At 36.8% G+C, this 22,613-nt stretch overlaps 1 protein-coding gene and 2 long non-coding RNA genes across 7 annotated transcripts in view; 1 reads left to right on the top strand and 2 right to left on the bottom strand.

Annotated features, from left to right (window-relative positions):
• LOC146451031 (uncharacterized) overlaps positions 1–22,613 on the bottom strand; it is a 351,087-nt gene that overhangs the window by 2,830 nt on the left and 325,644 nt on the right. The window lies entirely within an intron of this gene.
• The window catches only part of LOC146451042 (uncharacterized), a 147,607-nt gene that overhangs the window by 53,680 nt on the left and 71,314 nt on the right, over positions 1–22,613 (top strand). The gene's annotated exons all lie outside the window — the stretch shown is intronic.
• Positions 16,480–22,613, bottom strand: part of LOC146451045 (uncharacterized) — a 10,665-nt gene continuing 4,531 nt past the window's right edge. Inside the window, exons 1-5 of one of the 3 annotated variants that reach the window (XR_014860141.1) lie at positions 22,381–22,613; positions 21,939–22,073; positions 20,915–21,022; positions 16,773–17,303; positions 16,480–16,582 (exon numbers count right to left, since the gene is read on the bottom strand). The exon at positions 22,381–22,613 is cut by the window's right edge and continues 4,531 nt beyond it. This is a non-coding gene — a long non-coding RNA (uncharacterized LOC146451045). Of the gene's footprint in view, positions 17,304–20,914; positions 21,023–21,938; positions 22,074–22,380 lie in introns of all 3 variants that reach the window. The other 2 variants (XR_014860140.1, XR_014860142.1) reach the window with 2 other exon arrangements.

Here is a 22,613-nt window from a genome sequence, read left to right as displayed (position 1 = left end):
TACGCCGAGTGGATCCGCAGACTACTTTAACCGCAATGTTATAACAATATTATTCATGATCAATAACAGGAAAGACGCATGAAAAACTGGCTTTAATTTGTTTTTTTGCTATAACAAGAAGCCAGAAAGGTCAAAATGAAGTTAAAACGCGGAATAAAAATGCGAGAAACTTACATTTCAAAATCTGACGCGACCCAAATCAAAAACGTGTCTCGCTCTCTCATTACTTAATGGAAAAAAAGGGAGACTTTCTATTAGTTGAAAAGTGACAGATTGACGTTTGGATTTTTTTAAAATCCCCGTTCTCGTTCGTTGCGTCATGATCAACGTCGCATAAATTATATATTCATGTGTCTGTCCGCTTATTTTAAAATGAAAATTACCCAATGAGCGCGCGAAAATTTCTGCAGTTACTAAAAAATGTTTTCTGGAGGTTGAGTTTTGGTCAGAAACACGTTATTAATGTAGTAAATCATTAACAATATTTTGAAGCAAGAAGTACTTCTAAACTGGGAAGTTAGTTGTGAATTGTCAGTTTAGATACAAATTATGTGGAAAATCCGGACCATAAAGTGAGTGTATTTGCGAACATAAAAACTGGTTAAAACGATTCTTTGAGAGCCAACTAGAAGTCCGAAAGGGATGAATAGTTGAGATAGTGATATTTGAAATACCTTAAAACCGTTTCATGGCTAATAATAACTGTGTTTCTCACGCTTGACGGTAAAAAATTCGCCTTTTTTGACGGCTGACGGTGAACCCCATCGAGACCCTCCTTTTACACAGTCTCGGTTACAGTGAAATGTACATTTATCCATTTATTTGAGCTACAGCAACAAGACCTAAATGACATAAGTAGAAATTAAACCAGATTTTATTTCTTTGAAACAAATCTTAATTACAAAATTTTTTACCTCTATATACGGGACGGGGCAGGGACGTTAGCTTAAATTTACATCTTAAGTACTAAGTTTGTACACCGCCTTTTCATTTATCGAGTCTGACACATCAAATGTGATGAGTTCTAAATAGCACAGCCCAGCCCGTACATCAATGCTACTTTTTAAAACTAAAATACTTAAAAGTGAAGTTTTGATTTATAATATAATCAATATATTATTCCATAAATACAAAGAAACTCGGTTCATCAAAACGATCCACATTAAAGTTTTGATGTTGTGAGTTTCGCATAATATTAACAGCATTCTTGAATAAAACCATGTTTTAAGCCGGTGTAGTTGAAAGCCTGACCTTTAACAAAACTCTCTTGTTGCTATGAAATTTCAAATGTAATGCCTCCTAAAATGTGAAGCGATTGACAAGTCGCAAAAAACTTTCGCTTTACTTAAGATGAGCTGCAAATAAAACAAATGAACTGATAAATGTACGACGTTCTGGTGAACTGATCAAAACGGCTGTAAAAGAACTTTTATGTACTGTAAACCCAAGTTTCGCCTTTTTTTTTTTTTTTTTGAAACCGGTTGGGAAGAGACCATTTCCGGTATATTAAAATTCTAGCTTGGCTACGAGGTTCAGGGAATAAAACAAACAAAAAAATTAATTATTCATCTCTGAACCTCAAAACAACACACTTTATTAAAACAGACAGTTACAAGCTGGTTATATATAGCTACCCGAAAATAGCTGAGACTAGTCGAGGCGGGTAGGTATGTCTATACGTACTAAACTAAATACAAATAAATTTGGTGTTTACAAATTGACTAAAATAAAAATTAAATAAGTAGTAAACAAACAAGTGATTCAAAAAGGATTCGCTAGCTGATAAAAATTTAAGGATTGTTACAAATTTACAAGCTTTTCATTATTTCAAGAATTGAAGAAGGTGTAAGGTAAGCATTTTCTTTTTTTTTTAATGTTGATAAGTATTTCATGTATTTGTTTTTTGAATAATTTTCTGTTGTCAGACTTTCTAATATTATTTGTTAAAGAATTCCATAGCCGTGCACCAAATCGAGAAAATGAATTCTTTAGTTGATCAAGACGTGAAGACACGATTCAATGAAATTTCTTTTTGTTTTTCTTTTGTTTTATTCCCCAGAGCATTGTAGCCAGGCTAGAATTTTAATACATCGGAAATGGTCTATTAAAATAAGTATAACGTATGTTTTTTTTTTTTTTTTTTTTTAGCTTAAATTGGCAAATAAATCAATGAATAAGTTTTGCCTGCGTTAGAGTAAGCATCCTGTAAATCAAGGGAACGCCATCATTATTTGTTCACATTTCTCCTTTCTTACGCCCCCTACTTCTTGCAAACTAGAAAAGATTGGGAAAAAATGATATTCTTTAACCTAATACTTGGCTCAGTAAGCAATTGCGAAAGGAAACTCTTCAAAATTAATTCTTCGTTAATTTCAAACTATTGGGCTTAGTCTAATTACTCTTTTGACGTCACACCGGCCGCCCCGCCAGCCGCCTGATCATGATTCATCCCACACAGGGCGGATACGTGGAGTTTGTTATATAAACTTGAATCGACAACGGCGTCATTACAGAAAAGAATATGGTTGTTTTATACCCCTTATACAGTCGGGCGTGCATTCTTTCTTTCTTCTTTGTTTTTGTTGTTGTTGTTTTTGTTTTTATAGTAGCACTCAGAAAATTATAGAACAATCGGTAATCGGATGTTCGCTCTCAATCGACAAATCGTACCCCTCTTACAGGGTTTCTCTTAAGTCTGTAAATTTATGATTAGTATTTTATATTCAAATACACTAGCAATGTATATCTAACAAATTAACAAAATAAAAATTTTCTAAGATTAAATTTTCGAGCTATAAAAAGTTTGTAAAATTTCGTTTGACAGCAGTTTTATAAACTGACCAGATTTTAGTAGATATTTGACTGGCAGCCACTGAAGCTGGTGTAAGGCTGGGGTGCTTTACGTTCGTTATTATCAGTTATAATTAGAGTTTTGAACAGCTTGGCTAGTTTCTTTATGTTTGCATGTAGCAGATGTGTTAGACCGCACGGCTGAGCAATACACAAGTTTACAAGATTGCAAGGGCGTAGACTGAAGTAATGTTCGCGTTTAATTATCAAAAAGTGCTTAACACGATTTATTTCAACAAGTTGAGCCATACACGAAGAGACTAATTTATTAAATATGGCAGTCATTAGATGTCAAGTGGTAATCTACGATGTCTCCCAAGTCCTTCACTGGTGTAACAGGCGTGATGGTTTTACCCAGAAAAGTCAGCCTCAGCTTTGTCATCCTTCGAAGCAATTGACGGGTGTTCAACCGGATAAAAACACCTCCCCGGAAGTTGAACTTGAGCCAACATCGCAGTCGTGGTATCGATTAAGATCCGTGGGATAACCTCTGATGCTGACTTCTCATATTAGTTGTCTCTCGCGAAATATAATTAACACGTCACGCTTATGTAAATGTTACAAATATGTTACGCATGTGCTTCACGTCCCATTCACTCCTTGATGAAGCATATAACTTGTTTCCTTTACGTAAATCCGTAAACGTGTTGTATGGTTGATGCTTTGTGCATATATTCACCAGGTATGCATGCAACTATCACTTGTAAAACAAATCCCTGATCCCTGCGTAAGCACTAGTTAAGAGCGAATGCCCACAAGAATCAAACAAAATCGGAAAATAGCGGCAAAAGTGTAAAACCTCAAAATCGCTCAAACTTTGGCTATCAGTAGCCCACTTTGAGTTATTTATCGCAATGTAATTAATTTGTCAAATAACTTTTTGTTTTGGCGGAAAATGACTATAATAAATGTCGGTGCTAGCCACGAGAAATTTCGACTTGAAAATTAACGGTTTTTAAACAAGCCGCTCGCCTTAACTGTAGAGCAAGAAGACATCCTCTTATTATCAGCTTATTCTACATCTCTTCCCAATTTGATTTTATTATTTCTATGAAGTTTGAAAAAACCCATGACATCGAGAGGGACCTGAACGAAATCCCACCGTTACTCTATGGAAGTAACGAGCTAAATTTAAAAGATTATTTACTATACTACCTTTATCACGAATGAGGTGAAATTTCAAGAGTAAAGTAAGGAAGAAATGGGCTCTTAATTGATGTAACTTTTGTTCTGGGGAAATTAAATTGTTGTCTATAACACAGCGCTAAAAACCACTGAAGTACAGTCAAATAAGAGATTGCGTGACAGATCGTGACAGAGGTTACAATTGTGTTTTACGGATATTTAAGCCCGAACTCGATATTAATGCTGTTCAAAATTAACAGCATTCTCTTTTGAGAATGTAAAGGTTTTCTCGTATTATATGAAACTTCGTTCGTACCTTGTGTAAACAAATTCATAACTCTCAAGAAAAAAAAGTTATGACATCACGAGACATCGGGAGGTGTTCTTGTCTCCGACCCCTCAATCCTTTAACTGTAGTTTCCTTTCGAAGTTATCTATTTCTTTGTTGCGTATGAGATAATTTGTTTTTATTCTATTCGGTTGTGAGAACCACTAACTCACTCGTTTCATTTAGCATGAGATCTGATCATGACAATAAATGCTATTATTACCGACTTCTGACATCATTGATTGGCAACAAAATTTCAGCTAGTTGTGTATAAATGCCGTATTTCATCGAACAATAGCCGGGGAGATTTTTTTCCTCACCAAAAGAGGGCAATTATTTGAGCCTCCAACTGGGACAAACTTTCCCGTTGTATTAACAATTCGTTCGGATACTACTTTGGAAATACCCTGATCTGCTTTTCTATTTATTCCATGTTTGGATAGCATTTGAGGTACACAGCACTTAACGCCTGTGATATGGGCAAACGGTGTCCAATTTCCGTGCTGAAGTCTCTTTCTCCTTGAAAACACCCACTCTAGCAAGTAGCGGTTCCCTCCCCCTGATTACTCTAGAAAATGACCAGTAAGAGCAATGATCCGTAATATTCTTGGAGCAATTGCGTAAACTTATTATTTCAAGACTCCTTCTTTTATCTAACCTATGATACGAGCAGGCTGTTTCAGTTATACGCTGAAAAGAGCACGAAAACTGCGAAAACGCCATTGCAGTGCTGCACAATGCAAGAAAACTAGCTAGCTTTACAAAGCGCGTCACTCTGAGTAAGAAAGTTCCGTGGGAAAATTCCAAACAACTCGTTTATAATTGGCTATCAGTATAGCAACACGCTCAAATAGTTAATTACAACAGTCAACAAAATAATTCTTTCCAAGGGTCCGGACGCACTGGACTGACAAAATTTGTTTGGCCCTTCCAAAAATCTCGACAAAATTTGTCTCTGCCAAATTTTCAATTTGTCAAGCGTGGGCGCACTGAGACTCAGCAAAATATTTGTCAACCAGAAGTGTCAATCACACGGAAATAAACACCATCGCTTGCGCGCTGTGCACGGGAAAGGTTACATGAGATCTCAGGAGTCATGGGCTTATGGTGATCTTTAACCGCTTCGATCGAATATGTTGCCTCAGCATATTATTACTTGTATTCTAGTTTTTTTTCTTCCTTGAATTCGTTCAACTCCAGCAGAGGCATTTGCTACTTGTACTATGCCAGTGGAGGCTTCACCTTGTTCGACTGCAACTGGTTGAGTGATTTGTCCTTAGAAGGCGGCGAAAGCCTCATCCTTATTATTGGAACCTACCTATATGGCCTAGGCCTTTGCAATTCTTGGTTTGAAATTCATTTTCATAGGCGTAATATCCCCGAAGAATTCTTTTAGTGATAATAATAGAAATGACAGGCCTGCAAGACTCACTGCGTTATGTTGTGTGCATTTTTATGATCGCTGCCTTATATTTTTGCAATTTTTTATATTTTCTGAAATACTCCCACTAAAAATAGAGATTAAATTTTCTTGATTGACATTTTCCTTCAAATCATGGCGTGTAAATTAAAAAAATCTGTCAGATTTCACGCCTGACAAAAATTTGTCCTGCTCCGAGGCAGGACGACCGCGTCTTTAAAGTTTGGTAAGCCTTGACAAAATTTGGTAGATCTAAAAATCACCGGGCGCACTTGTCTCAGGGAATTGGTGACAGATTTTTTCGCAAAATTAACAAAAATTTGCCCAGTGCGTCCGGGCCCTTGCAAGTGTAATATTAAACAGAAACTAGGGACTTTAAATTTTGAAGTCTCTGTTTTGCCAGCTTTCAATAATTTGTGATCATCCGCATTCGGTTTTTTTTTAACTAGTAAAGAAACTCGTAATCATCCAAGTAAAGAGACAAGTATGTGCACTACTGGCTACGTGAAAATTGGCGAGGGAGCGAGGGAAAGCTTGAATTATCAAACAAAATGATGAATAATAAAAATCAGCAACAATAACAAGGTCATTAATGTATTTTCATCCGGTTAGGTCTGAATGTTTCCCGAAATACGTTTGTTATGTCTGTCACGGTGCGTCACGCAATCTCGGTTTGATTTTGCGATTTTGTCAGATCTTGAGCGGTCTTCCACAGAGCACGATTAAGTTTCCCCGGAAATTATTTTATTTTAGTTGAAAGCCCATTTCCTTCTTAATTCACTCTTAAATTTTCATTTGATTTTTGATAAAGGTAGTAGGATAAATTATGTTTTCAATTTAGCAAGCGATTTCTATAGAGTAACGGGTCCCTTCTTTTCTGGTCGGTCTCAGTGTTACAAGCTCCATCGATCTTGATGGGAATTAAAAGATAAAACCTGAAAAGGTTGTAAAACAAGCTGATAACAAATAGATGTCTTCTAGCTTTATCAGTAGGGCAAGTGGGTTGCTTCAAAATGACTGATTTTTCAACCCGAATTTTCTCGTGTCTGGCTATGAAATCAATCTTCGTCATTTTCTGCCGAATCAAAAAGTTATTTCACAAATGAACCACACAGCAATGAATAACTTAATATGGAGTACTAATAGCCAAAGTTTCAGCTATTTTCAAAATTTGAAAGTTTGCCGCACAATGTTCGATTTTTGTGTGCACGCGCTCTTAAGTCTTTTAATGATACTTCAGAAAACCGGATGGCAGATCGACGGCTGTTAAACAAAATCAATCCACGCAGAGTTTTACAGGTGCTGCTCTAGGTGAATAGTTTTTCCTTTCCGGTTTATGCCTGGTCAGTTGGCGGCAGAAAGGCACATTCCGCTTCATGTTCTTCGAGACTCGTGATTCCGGAATAGGCCAAATACACAGAATGTACGGTGTCCGTGTTCTTTTAAGACCTATTCTGGTTTTCGAAATTAACAGAATAGTATGCTAAAAAACTGATAGCGGAATGAACGGAATACAGTCCGCTCAAAATAAGGGGAATTGTATTCCGTTTGGGAAGCTTTTCGTTTTAATGGGAAGACCTGGAATTGTATTCTGTAACTGATGTTCTGTGTATTATTCTGTGTATTCTGTCATAACTGAGCCCGGATAAAAATAGCCATAATTGTTCCAATACTATCCACCCAAGTCAATTTGAGCAGAGAAAGCGAATTGCTAGAAGGCTGCTACACCAATAAAAGAATGCCTTGTGTTAAATACTTATTTTACTAGACTTAATATAAGGCTTGTAAATATCAATGTGAGAGGAAAAACAAGAAACTAATGTATTGAGTAGCAGGCACTACATAATCTTTATGAGTCGAGCTTGGGAGAATTCGCTCGGTAAGGAGGCCAGAGATGACGCAGTGGTGAGAGCACTCTTCTCCCACCAATGTGAGCTGTGTCCAATTCCTGGATTCGCATTCATATGTGGAAAAATTTTAGGACCTTCCTAGGGTATATCCTAACTTCTGATTCATGAACGATACATCATAACAAGCCGAACTGAAGAGTCTCCCAAGCTTACTTGTCGTGTGGCAGTTATCGATCGCTTCGCAAAGCTTAGTCCATCAGAGATTGTTTTGTAATAATTTATAAATATCATCAATGAAGATTTTATTTCGATCGAATTGTTCATCGCGATCATTGGCAAAACCGATAACTAATGAAGGATTTGTTTTTGTTCAAGCTGCGCCGCGATATTCCTTCTATAAAAAACAAATTAATTTGATTCATTAATTGACTTGTTTTCAAATTTCGCTTCAAATTACTGGAAATTGACATTTTGTCCTTGGAGAGGAGAGCAGCAAAGCTTTAAATAGTTTATCTTTGCTCAGTGGAGAGGATTGTGGTAATCTCCCCACATTGATCTCCTCGTTGCAGATCGGTATGAAAACTCATAGAATTTCTCTCCGGCAGGAACAAGACTGGTCTTATTACCAGTTGGTAAGTCAATTTTTGACCTCCTAAGTTTGGGAGAAAACTAAAGACACTTCCTGAGATAGGAAGTCTTTGTGAATAGTTGTTACGTGTCTAAAAGTTTGGGACGTCCAGCCTTGGTCTGAAAAATTATGAGACTAATGTCTTAACATCATGATTGGAGACATGTCTTAATAATATACGGGGTTTTGAGAATACAAGCGATCTCGCAAAAATAATCATAGATCTTAGAAGGCTGGTATGGCTTAGAATGCTTCCTAAATTTTGACAATGGGCAGTGAAAACTACATGTTTTCGACTGAAAATTGGAAAGCAGTGTTAATATCCGCGCTGCATGCCGCTCCTCTCCCACCGGTCATGATGAATTCAAGCACGGTCATGTCTCGTTTCTTGCCAGTCAAATAACACTGAAGTAAATGTAACTCTTAAACTAGTTGAAAACGCTGCTTATTTATGACGAGTAGCAGAACCAAACCAGATCGCTGCAAAATCTTTTTTTCTTTTACCCGCAGTTCAAAAGTATGAATTTCATAGTCACTTTCATCGCATCACCGCTATGCGGCATAGAACGAATTCATAAAATTGTAGACCATGGCACCAGTATCGCAGAGGTTATCAGGGTTCGAATCTCCGGCGTTTAAGCCGAAGTTTCTCAAACAATACTTCGGATACGTCTTGGTGAATCTAGCTCCAGGCTTTCAATGGAAATTTTTTACAGGCTGTCTTTGCACTGGAAAGTTTTCTTCAGTTCGCAATGTACCATTGGAAACGCTGTCTTGAGAGAGGTATCAGTATTCCTTGGGATATTTTTTTTATTAGGACCAAAGGCAAAATCAAGTTTCAGGTTTTGGAAAACATTTCGTGGTATGCAGTATATTTCGTTAATTTTATTTTCCGTTTTAAAGTCCTCTCGTCTAGCCAACGAGGCGGAATAAACTAATTCATAGATCGCCCACCTTGACTTAGGTAAGTGCATATAAATAACTCAAGTGTTTACACGCAATAAGGAAACAATCTGCCTATCACTTACGCTCAAATGATGGAAAAACATGTCAATCATTTGGTGATAAGTGTACGTTTTGCCACCGCGGCTTCCGCCACTGTGGAATGCTTTACCTCTTGCGATACGGAAATCTACATCACTGTAGCATTTTAATCCTTCCTGGAAACTTATCTTTTTAAATTAGCTTTTGTTAGCTCGTACCGTATGTATTGGATTATAAACCGCCCTGGGGGCTTATTATTTTCCCAACATTTTTAAGAAGTGAGGACAATTTTAGAGAATAACAAAACAAAGGATAACAAGTTTATTTTGCTTCAACAAGACAAAACAAATTGCAAACGCTAACATGAGCAAGCCATAAACAACATAAAATTTCACTGACTACCATATCTAAAACCAGTTTTGGAACACAACTGACGCTCCTCTAATACTTCACGCTGGGCTATTACAGAAATGTGTTTTTGATTTTTGGATAGGAGGTTGGGTAGGCGCTTTTTAAGTTTATGGAGTTTCAGGGTGGGTAGTTTTCCGACGTGGGCGGTTAATCGAATAAATACGGTACGTTAATTTATCGTACTTTAGTTTTTATGCTGTGATGCGTCTTTGATCATTTTAAGTTAAAAGGCGCAATATGATATTAATAATTATTAGTATATACCACTTATAAAGTGAATAGTACTTTTCGCTCGCGCTGATTAGCTAGCTCGGAGGTGATTTAAGCCAAGTGCAATTCACCTCCGAGCAGCCAAAGAGAAACAAGATGGCTCTCCGTTCGCCACGGTTGCGTAAGAGGAAATTATTTCGATAAACGAGGCGGGTGTTAAAAAAAAAAAAAATTCAACCACATATTCTAAGGCGAAAAATGAAAATACAATCCCTTGTTTACGAAAACTGCCCTGCACTAAAATTGCAATGAAAACAATGAAACATCTAATATTTTTAAGCATGGTTTCAACAACAAGACGAATTTCATAAAAAAAACTGAAGAAGTGACACCGTGAGAACTAAACAATCGTCTCCAAAAGTTTTATTTGTCTGCTAGAAAGCGATAATTAAGCAACAATATTCTAAAAAGCAGTAAAATACAAGGCAGTATGTGGCATCTTTTTTTTCCAAATTGAGGCTTTATTATCTCTGAAAAATGCATGGTTAACCCCAATTTCCTTTTTGTATACCAAAAGCACTTGCTAAGTTCTGCTTTCCCCGAATAGATTTAAACCGCGCAAAAATATCCACCACACATGGGAAATGCGCATATCACGAGATGCGCATAACGTGTGCGCAGTAACAATAGTAGTAGCTCAGAGCACTAATTGGGAACATTTTCCTGATCGAAATGAAATTTAGAAGTATTGCTTTTTGAGGAGAGGGGAAAACTGGAGTACCGGGGAAAAACCTATCGGAGCAAGGACGAGAACCAGCAACAAACCAAAATGTTGTGACTGCTTTTCGAAAGAGAGAAAGAGACGTGTTCTTTCCTATGTGTCCACGAAAAATGAGTAAATTTTATACCCGAAAAGCCGTGCATGCCTTTATTTTCTACAACAAGAGGAATGAAAATAGACTCATTAATTAGGTAACGCGCTTCCCAGGAAGGTTTTGAGTCTTATCGTTCACAGTTGATACCTTTTACGTGACAAAGATTTTTCAATCGAGCGTATACATTCGATATGATAAAATGATGAAAACGTACAGACATGAATGATATAGGCAACACTTGAAAACGGGTCGGAGAAGTAAAGTATTTGTCATAAAATCTGACTACGAAATTACGTCACATGAAAATGAACAATTCATGACTTTTAAAGGACGTCGTGACAAGGGTATTAAAAAGTAGAGAACTGAGTCCGTAGTCCGTCATACGTTTCAGTGAAAGTACTGATTTAATGTTTATTTTAATTTAACATATTCAGTATATCAATCAAATCTCTTTTGATGGTACTATTCAGGAAAAGATTAAAGCTCATCCTGTACGAACATCCTTTTGTTTTTTTATCAGTTGATATTTCTGTTAAAACGAATGTATGGTTTAAAATAACCAAACAAACAAACAAATTAATAAACTACCGGATAAGCAACTAGGAGGGTAAGGGAGCTAAACAAAAAAAGCTTGTTATCCTGGAGCTAGCGAGCCACGTACTGCTCTGTGGATCACGTTCTTGATCCTAGTTCTTAAATTAAAGGCATCTGTCAACAAGCTGCATTTACACAAAAACATGCAACGGCTTTCAGTGAGAGCATTCTTTTCTAAACAAGGGTTGTAGATGTGTTGAAGAAGGTGGAATCCTGTGACAATAAAAATAACTCGTTGTCAGTAGATTTCTGGGTGGAGAACTTTACGGAAGTAATATGAACCCGTTTTAACTGATACCAACCGACCTTTGTAAACTGAGATTTCGTGTATGTGCCTATTTAACATCAGAACCGAATTGATCTATTCAGTTGAGGTTCCCAGGGACAAGTGGACGAACTAAATGGATTCAAAACACATCTCTGCAGTAAGTAGAGCTAGTCAGCTTAGCTGTTAGATTTTAAAGAATCAAGCTTACAATTTAGATTGATTATATTGGGAGTTATGATCTTTAGGTGTTTTGCAGGACCTATTAAGGTTTTGCAAGGTGAAAAATCTATATATGGGATTTATCTCCTACAATTATATCTTTGGTGATTCTTAAGACCAAGACATAATAGAAAGAGGAAAATTCAGAACCTTCCTATAGGGAATATCCTAACTTCTAATTCATGAACGATACCTTATAACAAGCCGAACTGAAGAGTCTCCCAAGCTTACTTGTCGTTTACTTGGCAGTTATCGATCGATTCGCAAAGCTTAGCAAATCAGGGATTGTTTTGTAATAATTTATAAATATCATCAATGAAGATTTTACTTCGATCGAATTCTTCATCGCGATCATTGACAAAACCGATAACCAACAAAGAATTTGTTTTTGTTCAAGCTGCGCCGCAATATTCCTTCTATAAATTTGATTCATTAATTGACTTGTTTTCGAATTTCGCTTGGAATCAACTGGAAATTGACATTTTGTCCTTGGGAAGGAGAGTAGCAACTGCATAAGTTACGTACATAACTGCGATGGTCGTTCACTTATTCAAACAATACTTAGGATACATATTGGTGAATCTAGCCACAGGGTTTTAAATGGAAATTTTTACAGGCTGTCCTCACTGTTTGCACTGGAATGATTTTTACTTTCTTTGCAATATACCAGTAGAAACACGATCTTGAGAGAGGTTAATCAGTATTCCTTGGGATATGTTTATTTTTATTAGGATCGAAGGCAAATTCGCAAAACATTTCATGCTATGCAATGTATCTCTTCGTTTTTACTTCCCGTTTTAAAGTCCTCTGCGCCAGCCAACGAGGCAGATCAAGTGAGTCAGTTATGCATACTCTTCTGATCGCCTACGTGATCAGTTTAGGTAAGTGCAAGTACATAACTCAATTGTTATGTATATACATATCAATAAGACTAGACTTTCCTCGTGGGAAAATGTTGCGATCATTTGGTGATAGGTGTTTTGCCACCACGGCTCCCGCATTGTGGAATGCTTTACCTCTTGCGATACGAAAATCTAGATCACTGCAGCATTTAAAATCCTCACTGAAAACTTATCTTTTTAAATTAGCTTTTGATGCCTTAAACACTGAAAAGGCGTCTGTTAGCGGTCATTTACATGGAAATATATACCTTCTGAGTGAGCACGAGTCATGATTTTTACTTTATCGATTTTTAGGTGTATTTAGAAGAAGTCGCCGTCTTGACAATAATTCGTGACACGTAGCTGTAGAGAATCTTCCGAAATCATTTTTAACATACCAACCCGGAGACCTTTATAAAAAAATTTCATGTACGTGCCTAGTTAACATGGGAAAGGCCGAATTGACCTATTCAGTTGAGGTTGCTGAGGACAAGTGCACGAACTAAATGGATTTAAAACACATCTCTGCAGTAACTAAAGCTGGACAGCTTAACTGTTAGATTTTAAACAATTAAGGCTTACAAATTGCGTTGGTTATATCCGGGAATTTTCGATTGTTTTGCTGAGTTGTAGGACCTATTAAGGATAAGGTTTTGAAAGTGAGAAAATATCAGTCTGAAATATTAGTGTGAAAAATTATGAGCCTGATGTCTTAACATTGGAGACATGTGTTATAATATACAGGGTTTTTAAAATACAAGCCATTTCGTAAAATAATCATAGATCTTAGAAGGCTGGCCATGGTATGGCTTGGAATGCTTCCTAAATTATGGCAATGGGCAGTGAAAACTAAATGTTTTCGCCTGAAAATTGTAAAGCAGTTTTAATATTCGGACTGCATGCAGTTCCTCTCCCCACCGGTCATGATGATTTCAAGCCCGGTCAAGTCTCGTTTCTGCCAGTCAAATAACATTGAAATAAATGCAACTCTTGACTTAAACTAGTCGAAAACTCTACTTATTTATGGCGAGTAGCAGAACCAAACCGGATCGCTGCAAATCTTTTTTTTTTCTTCTTCTTCTTTCACCCGCAGTTCAAATGTATGAATTTCATAGTCACTTCTATCGCATCACCGCTACAGGTATAGAACGAATTCACAAAATTGTAGACCATGGTACCAGTATCACAGCTTTCATCAGGGCTCGAATCTCCGGCTTTCAAGCCGGCAGTTGTTTAGGCTTTCTTTTCGCAACTTCAAAAGTAAAAAGTACCTACATTACTGCGATGGTCGTTCACTTATTCAAACAATACTTAGGATACATCTTGATGGATCTAGCCACAGGCTTTAATATGGAAAGTTTTTACAGGCTGTCCTCACTTTTTGCACTGAAAAGTTTCTTTTCTTCGCAATGTACCGGTGGAAACACGGTCTTGAGAGAGGTATCAGTATTCCTTGTTATTATTATTGTTATTATTATTATTATTATTATTATTATTATTATTATTATTATTATTATTATTATTATTATTATTATTATTATTATTATTAGAATCGAAGGCGCATCGCAGAAATGGCAAAAACAAATTTCAGGTTTTGGAAAACATTTCGTGCTGTGCAGTATTTTTCGTTAATTTTATTTCCCGTTTTAAAAGTCAACAAGGCGGAAAGAACTAAAGCATAGATCGCCTACGTGATTTGGGTAAGTGCATATACATAACTCAAGTGTTTGCACACAATAAGGAAACAATCTGCCTATCACTTACGCTCAAATGATGGAATTTTACTAGACTTCCCTCGTGGAAAAATCATGTCAATCATTTGGTGATAAGTGTACGTTTTGCCGCCGCGGCTTTAGCCTCTGTGGAATGCTTTACCTCTTGCGATACGGAAATCTAATCGCTGTAGCATCTTAATCCTTACTGGAAACTTATCTTTTTAAATTAGCTTTTGTTGTCTTGTACCGTATGTATTGGATTATAAACCGCTTTGGGCGCTTATTATTTTCCCAACATTTTCAAGAAGGGAGGACAATTTTAGAGAATAACAAAACAAAGGATAACAAGTTTATTTCGCTTCAACAAGACAAAACAAATTGCAAACGCGAACATGAGCAAGCCATAAACAACATAAAAGTTCACTGACTACCGTATCTAAAACCAGTTTTGGAACACAACTGACGATCCTTTTTATACTTCACGCTGGACTAGTACAGAAATGTGTTTTTGTTTTTTGGAAAGGAGGTAGAGTAGGCGCTTTTTAAGTTTATAGACTTTCAGGGTGGGCGCTTGTCTGACGTGGGCGGTTAATCGAATAAATACGGTACCTTAATTTATCGTACTTTAGTTTTCATGCTGTGATGCGTCTTTGATCATTTTAAGTTAAAAGGCGCAATATGATATTAATAATTATTAGTATATACCACTTAAGTGAATAGTACTTTTCGCGCGCGCTGATTGGCTAGCTCGGAGGTGATTTAAGCCAAGTGCAATTCACCTCCGAGCAGCCGAAGAGAAACAAGATGGCTCCCTGTTCGCCACGGTTGCTTAAGAGGAAATTATTTCGATAAACGAGGCGGGTGATAAAAAAAAAAAAAAATATTCTCAAGCGAAACTACAATCCCTTGTTTACGAAAACTGCCCTGCACTAAAATTGCAATGAAAACAATGAAACATCTAATATTTTTCAGCATGGTTTCAACAACAAGACGAATTTCACAGAAAAACTGAAGAAGTGACACCGCAGGAACTAAACAATCGTTTTCAAAGGTTTTATCCGTCTCTTTTCACCTCTACTGAGGTGAATAATTGTTAATTAATTGCGGGCGATTGCGGGAGATGTTGCTAACGATGAGATAAGCTTGTTAACAGGGCACTGAAAAAGATTATTTAGAGTCGTTACTTAGAGTCGTTACTTTCAAAGATTCAAAGGTTGACCAAGTACAAACATTCAAACAAATTAAACAGCACTGGATAAACACCTCGGCGAGAGGATTAAAGCAAGTTGTTGATTTGTTTTGCTGGAAAGTAGACAACTGGTCTGTGGATCACTCTTCTATTATTCTTAAACACCGAAAAGGCTTCTATCAGGTGTCATTTACTCGGAAATATTTACTTTCAGATGAGCGCGAGTCATGATTTTCAAGTTATCGGTTTTTAGATGAATTTTGAAGAAGGCGGTATCTTTGACAATAACTCGTGATACGTAGCTGTAGAGAATCTGCCGGAATAATTTTTAACATACCAACCCGGAGATCTTTCAGTAAAGACCGTTTCGTGTACGTGCGTAGATAACATTAGAGCCGAATTGACCTATACAGTTGAGGTTCCTGAGGACAAGTGGACGAACTAAATGGATCATCAAAACTCAAGTAAAGCTAGTCAGACAGCTTAACTGTTTAAAGAATCAAGGCTTACAAATTGCGTTGGTTATATTGGGAATTTTCGAGTAGAATTAGAATTTTCTTAAGGTTTTGCCAGGTGAAAAGAAAAATCCGCTTAGACCTAAAAAAAAAAAAAAATAATAAGGCTAGGAGGTCTTCGTAAAAAACCTTTCGAGAGTCTTAAAGAATTAGGAGGTGTTTACCGTTAGCACAATAATTCGAACATGAGAGGTCTATATACGAATAGGATTTATCTCCTACAATTATATCTTCGGTGATTCTCAAGACTTAACATGCTTATATCTCAAGATATCTCTTATGAACGATAACTTACGCACGTTAATAAGTTAAGACCAGCGTAACTAGGAGACTCCTAAGTTTACTTGTCGTATGAAAGTTATCGATTCGCAAACTGAGCTACGTTTTGTACGGCATACTCTTATGAATAATAATTCACACACACACACACACACACACACACACACACACACACACATACTCACCTTTGGCAACTTGTGAGGTCTGTGTTTCCATACACCTCTTATGAGGACCCCCCTTTCTATTGGAGGTATCAAAAAAAAAATATGGATGTTTGGTAGCTTATTTGCCCATCTCTTTAAACACTTGATTAGACTTTAGGAAATTTCAAATTTTTTTGTGGGGTCTTTGTTATGAGGACCTGCCCATTACTCAACTTTGAATACTTATGGGTACTACTTGCCATACAATTCTTATGGGGACATACTCACCTAACTTGTGAGGTCTGTGTTTCCATAGTGATACCCTACTTGCGAGGACCACCTCTTCTGATGCGGAAGAAGAAGAAGAAGAAGAAGGCTGTTTGGTTGCTTGTTTGTTATAAGTCAAGACATTTGCTTCCTGGGGTTTCACTTACTCCCCTCTGACTACTTAACGGGAATTTTAATTCTTGCTAAACTTATGGGGACTACTTGCCGAACTTATGGGGACATGATAGTTACACAACTACTTATGGGGACTACTTGCCAAACTTATGGGGACATGATACTTACACAACTACTTATGGAGACTACTTGCCAAACTTATAAGAGGACGTGCCAATAAACAACTACTTCTACTAATGGGATTATTTGCCATAGCTGAGCTATTGATTTTCTTCATTGAAGGGCACGTGTTTGCATGGAAACCAACCTATATTGCCTCTTTGTGTCTGTTTGAAAGGCCAATAAGGTTGAAGATGATACCAAGGTTCTTATTATTTCAGCCACATCCCATCTCATAATCACAAGAAATCTGATTATCTAAACAAAATAACAAAAAAATGCTACATTTAGTTTGCATTGGAAACATCGACACTTGATTTTGAACACATGAGGAGCACAATAATAATAGACTGCTGGGTCAAAGGGGGGAGGAAGATGCATGACAAATATAGGGACCATGGAATAAACTAATATTGGAAAGAGTGTTATACTTACTGACAATAATAATAATAATAATAATAATAATAATAATAACGATGATGATGATGATGATGATGATAATCATAATTACCTATCACTGGATGAGGCTGAGTATGACCCGAAGAATTATAAAGATTGAGGAGTTTTCCAGTACAAATCCTTCTAATCTTACTTTTGAGATATATGGATAAAAATTTACGGGTAATTAACCTACTTTAAATATGCTCTCTCAGTTCCTAAGACCTTGTAACAAAACTTTCCAAAGGAGAACTGTTTTTGATCGGAAAGTTGATCATGTGACCAGCTATTGCAAAAGGCCTATTAGTGACAATTTATACTTTCTTATAACTGCCTTAGCACATTCCTTCACTTCAAATCGACTGTCCACCCAGCCCTAGCTTCGCGAGGTTTTGAGAGTGACGTATTTGTAGCATATTTTAAACTTTAAAAAGATTAGGTTTTAAGATTCTTGGAAAAAGGAAAACTGTTCTACATTTTGTTGAAACACCAATTTGTTTATGAGAGAACTTCTAAAGACTTTATTTCTGAACAAAAAAAGCAATGTGATAGGATCCCCTTTCCTACAGTGTGCGCGGCCGGTGAGACCAGTTCCTAGACACTGCCTTCCTTTGAGACCATCATAGATAATCCAATGTGGATCATCAGAGGCGTGCAGCCTGTCATGGGAGAATTTTGGGGGGCTTTGGTAGAATCTAATATGGCAGCCAAGCTCTTTCTGGAAAATCCTCCTTCTGATCAAATAAGCCAGTTTTTCGGAGAAAAAAGCGAGGAGTACATGTCTTGTACAGAAAACGACACGGAGTTGAGGGATATTTCATGCTTTTTTGCTGAGTTCAAAGCAGCAGTAGGAGTCATCGAAGAGAAATACAACGTTTAGTGGTCGAAATCCAGACTTGCAAAAGTTGATTCCCATCCAAGGAATGGTCAAAAAGGACACTGAAAAAGCTTCACGAAAAGGTAATTAGAAGACTGCGCTCAAAACCAACTTTAGCGACACCATGGAGAGGAGATTTCATTATGAACATTTCCTGAGAAGTTTTTGATTTGATTTACCATAAAATTGTACTGTTTCATTCAATGGGGGATCAGATTGCAACAATACGCTGTCTCAGTACACTCAGTCTTGATTATTACAGTTTTTTCATGGTCATACCGTTGAGCTTTTGATGTGCAGGAGTATGTAGGAAAAAGTTGTCTGTCATTGTGGTTCCAGTTGCTATTACAATTTAATTAATTGTGAATGTTCCACTGCAGGAGACTTACATTATTGTCTAATATAAATACATTGTATGAACAGACTTTATGTTCCAACATCCATAACATATGTTCCCCTGTTAAGAAAAGTTTATTTACAGTGGACGACTCTACACTTAGACAACAGAAGATCCATAACCAGGATTAACAGTAAAAAAAAGTAAATGTTCTCTGGTGAAAACATTTGTACAAAAAAACTAAGCTTTGAACAACTTGTAACTTTTCTGCCCCATTGTCCAATGGGCCCAAATTGTTTAATTCTGGTTTAAAAAATTCAAAAATGTAAGTTTAGAGAAAAATTTATAGTTGTAGTTTAAATCTGTCATGATCAGATTTTTGTATTTCTAATTTTATGCTGGGAGGTTTCAATTTCAGAGATGCAATTACGACCAGGCTGATTACCGAAGTTTGTGCCATGTTGCGTAAAACTATGGGCACTCCCTTCTAATATCACAGCAAGCTGGCAAAATGCACTGCTTCCATTGTTTTTAAAACCACACCCATTTTAAATTCTTGTGCAAAAAATACAAAATGTATGTTTAGAGAAAAAAGTCTTGTTGCCAACTACAACATTAAGGGGGTAGGATACATGAGCAGTCATGACACCTGCATGTTGTAGTTTAAATCTGTCATGATCAGATTTTTGTATTTCCAATTTTATGCTGGGAGGTTTCAATTTCAGAAATGCAATTATGACCAGGCTGATTATTGAAGTTTGTGCCGTGTTGCGTAAAACTATGGGCACTCCCTTCCAACATCACAGCAAGCTGGCAAAATGAACCACTTCCATACCCATTTTTAACTCGTAAATGCGACCATGCACAATGAACGAGTGATAGTAATGGTGGGTTTTTCACTAGGTTGGTTGGCTGATTCGGTTGTTGACTTTCAAGCATTCGCAGTGAAAGTGCGGTGTCTTGAATTCAATCAGTGAAGTGTCGGCATGAATTTTGAATAAAAAAAGAAGTGAAAATTTGTTTCACAGTGCATCAAAATAATCTTATTCAATCTGTAGATAAAAATTTGACAATTATTTTAGTGCAAGAATGGAGATTTTTCATTTAATATGAGCAAAGTTATAAGTTTCTCCGTTTTTCCAAAAAGTGCGGTGTCTTAAATTGAATGAGTGAAGTGTCTGCATGAACTTTGAATAAAAAACACCCGAAAATTTGTTCCAAGGCGCATCAGAATAACCTTACACAATATGTAGGGAATAAGTTTAGAATCATTTTTATAGTACACGTATGGTTATTTCTTGTTACATGATCAGGCAAAGATATGACTTCTTTTAGCTTTCAAGGTAGTGTATGTAGCCATCTTAATTTCAATTAAAATACTGATGCGTCATCTGCATTCACGAGTTGGCTCACAGGAGACTTTGATTTAAAGATAAATTATTTCAAATGTTGTTAACACTTTGATTATCTGATCAATTTACATGATTTTGAGGACACCACAGTGGTTTTCTATGGATATTTTAAAACCAAAACGAGTCTTTGACATGTTTATTAAACCTGCTGTTACAATTAAGTTAAACAACTGGAAATGTTTAATAGTTGGTGTTGTGGAATACCAAATTGGCATAAGCTTCAGCAGAACAAAATTACACCGATTGCTAATCATGTAGCAACTTCATTTTGAAACCCGAACTAGAAGCAACTGTAATACATGTAGCTTGTTCAGCAGACAGAGATACACGGACGGTTTTGTTTTCTGGATTTGTCCTACCACCGAGCAGCAATTCTTAGTGATTTTTGTCAAGCAGCTGCAATACCGATTTGATAAATTTTGGAAGCTGCAAATGCAAATTTTCTGTAAAATCATATACCGGCCGCCCTGAATGAACTTCTACATGGTTCATAAAGAGAGAGCTGACGCTTCGCTGAAAGCTACCAATATTATTGTAACCTTAAGTATCATTATTGGCTAATGCTTGTTTTCTGAAGGCTGCACTGGTTGCTTAGGAGAAAAGGGCCAGTTGGTTATTCAAAAAAGTGGTGCCATCGCTTAGGGTAGATGTCACTTAAAGGATCTTTTTAACACAGGGCTTATAATAAGTCACAGATTTCACAATGATGGTCACTTTTAGGAGTGATCACAAACAGTGCTTTGTGTAGTTCTGTAGTGGCAAAGTCATGCTGCTCACATACATAATAATTTTTAGGTCAACTTACTCTAAGAGCTCTGAACTCCACAGTCTTGATATGGAATCACACCCTCAGCATGAATACTGTTATTTGGATCCTTGGAACAAACTTTCTTTTTGGTAAGCAGTTGAGGCTCTAAAAAGAGATAGAGAATCACACCGGAAATTAACTTACCCTATAAATCCCCCCACTGGGTGGGGAATTGCAGAAAAACAACTCATGCTTATATGCATCTCATGAATAAACAAGAAAATAACAGTGGAGCAAATCTTGTTATGTTCTTTTTACATGTAAGCACAGAATCAATTTTCCACAATCCCACACCTCCTTCTCTTAGGGACTTGACCAATTACAAAAGAAGAAAAAAAGAAACCTTACTAGAGACCCAATAAATTTTTAATAACGATTAGGCTTACAAGCTAGGTGACATAACTTATTCAACACATTCCACCATTAGCCATTCGCCGAGGTCTCGGCAGCGATCTCGGCCGAGATCTCGGCGGCCAAAAACGCGCCGAGATCTCGGAAAAATTTTCACAAGGGTAAGCAAACCACTGCCATAACTTACACTCTTTATTCTTCAAACCTTATTAACATTATTAATAATAACTTCCACTTGGCATCACTTGGCATGCATTTAAAAACCATCCCACAGGAATTCTTCATATATTGACAACTTACAGTGTAGGTCCAGTAGTTAGAAGTTACATTGTCTAATTCCAGAAATGTAAAATCAGCTAGATCAAGAGGATTGTCACCTCCAAACAACTTATTAAATATTTTTTTATTATATTATATAACTACTGCTGGGAGACTGGGGGCAAAATAAAACTGTGCTCTGCATGCATGTCTAATTCGGAGACTCAGGACCCCATACCAAAGAAAAACATTTTAGATGTGCTGATGTGCTCATTTCCCTACCATGTGATGTCACAAAAACCAGAGACATAATTGAACCTTTTAAGTAGTGGATATATGATATTAAAACTGGCATGCACATTTTTAAAAGTGCACTTGAATTCTAATTTAAGCATGCCTTTATAATCCATACCTATTGAGCATGCACCTTTTCCAGGGATGGAACAGCTTAGAAGAGCAGGATAAGTGGAACTTGCAGAATAATAATTTATCTCAGACTGAGAATCTTCACTTTCATACCCACACTGGCACTATCAGAAACAAGATCCTATCAAAAACCAATTAAAACAAACATTGTCAACAAACATGGCACTGTAAAGATGGTGGGTTTGATGGTTGGGCTTGATAGAGTTTCTGCCTCTCTCATTCAGTATTTCCCTTGAACATTTCGCCTTCAGTCAGCTTCAAAAGGCTAAGCACAAGATTTTAAAGAGATCTACGTGTATACAGTATTTGATACATACATGTATTACAATGCATCAACAATCTCGGGGACAATCTGGCTTTTTAATACCAATTCACTAAAGCACTTAAATCTGAAAATGTTACAAAATGACAGTACACACTGCCCTTACCAGATCATTAAAAAAGCCATGCATTTTCCTTTCCTTGAATTTGACTCCTAAACTTTGTTTCTGAAGAAAGATATGGTAATTAATATCAGTGTAATTCCTTTTTGTTTCATGTCATTTGATGTTTGTTTGTTTGTTTCATTTAATGTCGCACCTGAGGATTGCTGAGAACAACACAGTCAAGGTCTTTTCCCATATCAAATCAACCGTGATCATTTGGATTGTTTTCTTTTATT

This window comes from Pavona decussata, unplaced genomic scaffold (assembly GCF_977016875.1).
Source record: "Pavona decussata unplaced genomic scaffold, jaPavDecu1.1 SCAFFOLD_406, whole genome shotgun sequence".
Taxonomy (NCBI): Eukaryota; Metazoa; Cnidaria; class Anthozoa; order Scleractinia; family Agariciidae; genus Pavona; species Pavona decussata.
Note: the sequence above shows the minus strand (reverse complement) of the source record. Positions and strands in the feature narration are given on the sequence as shown.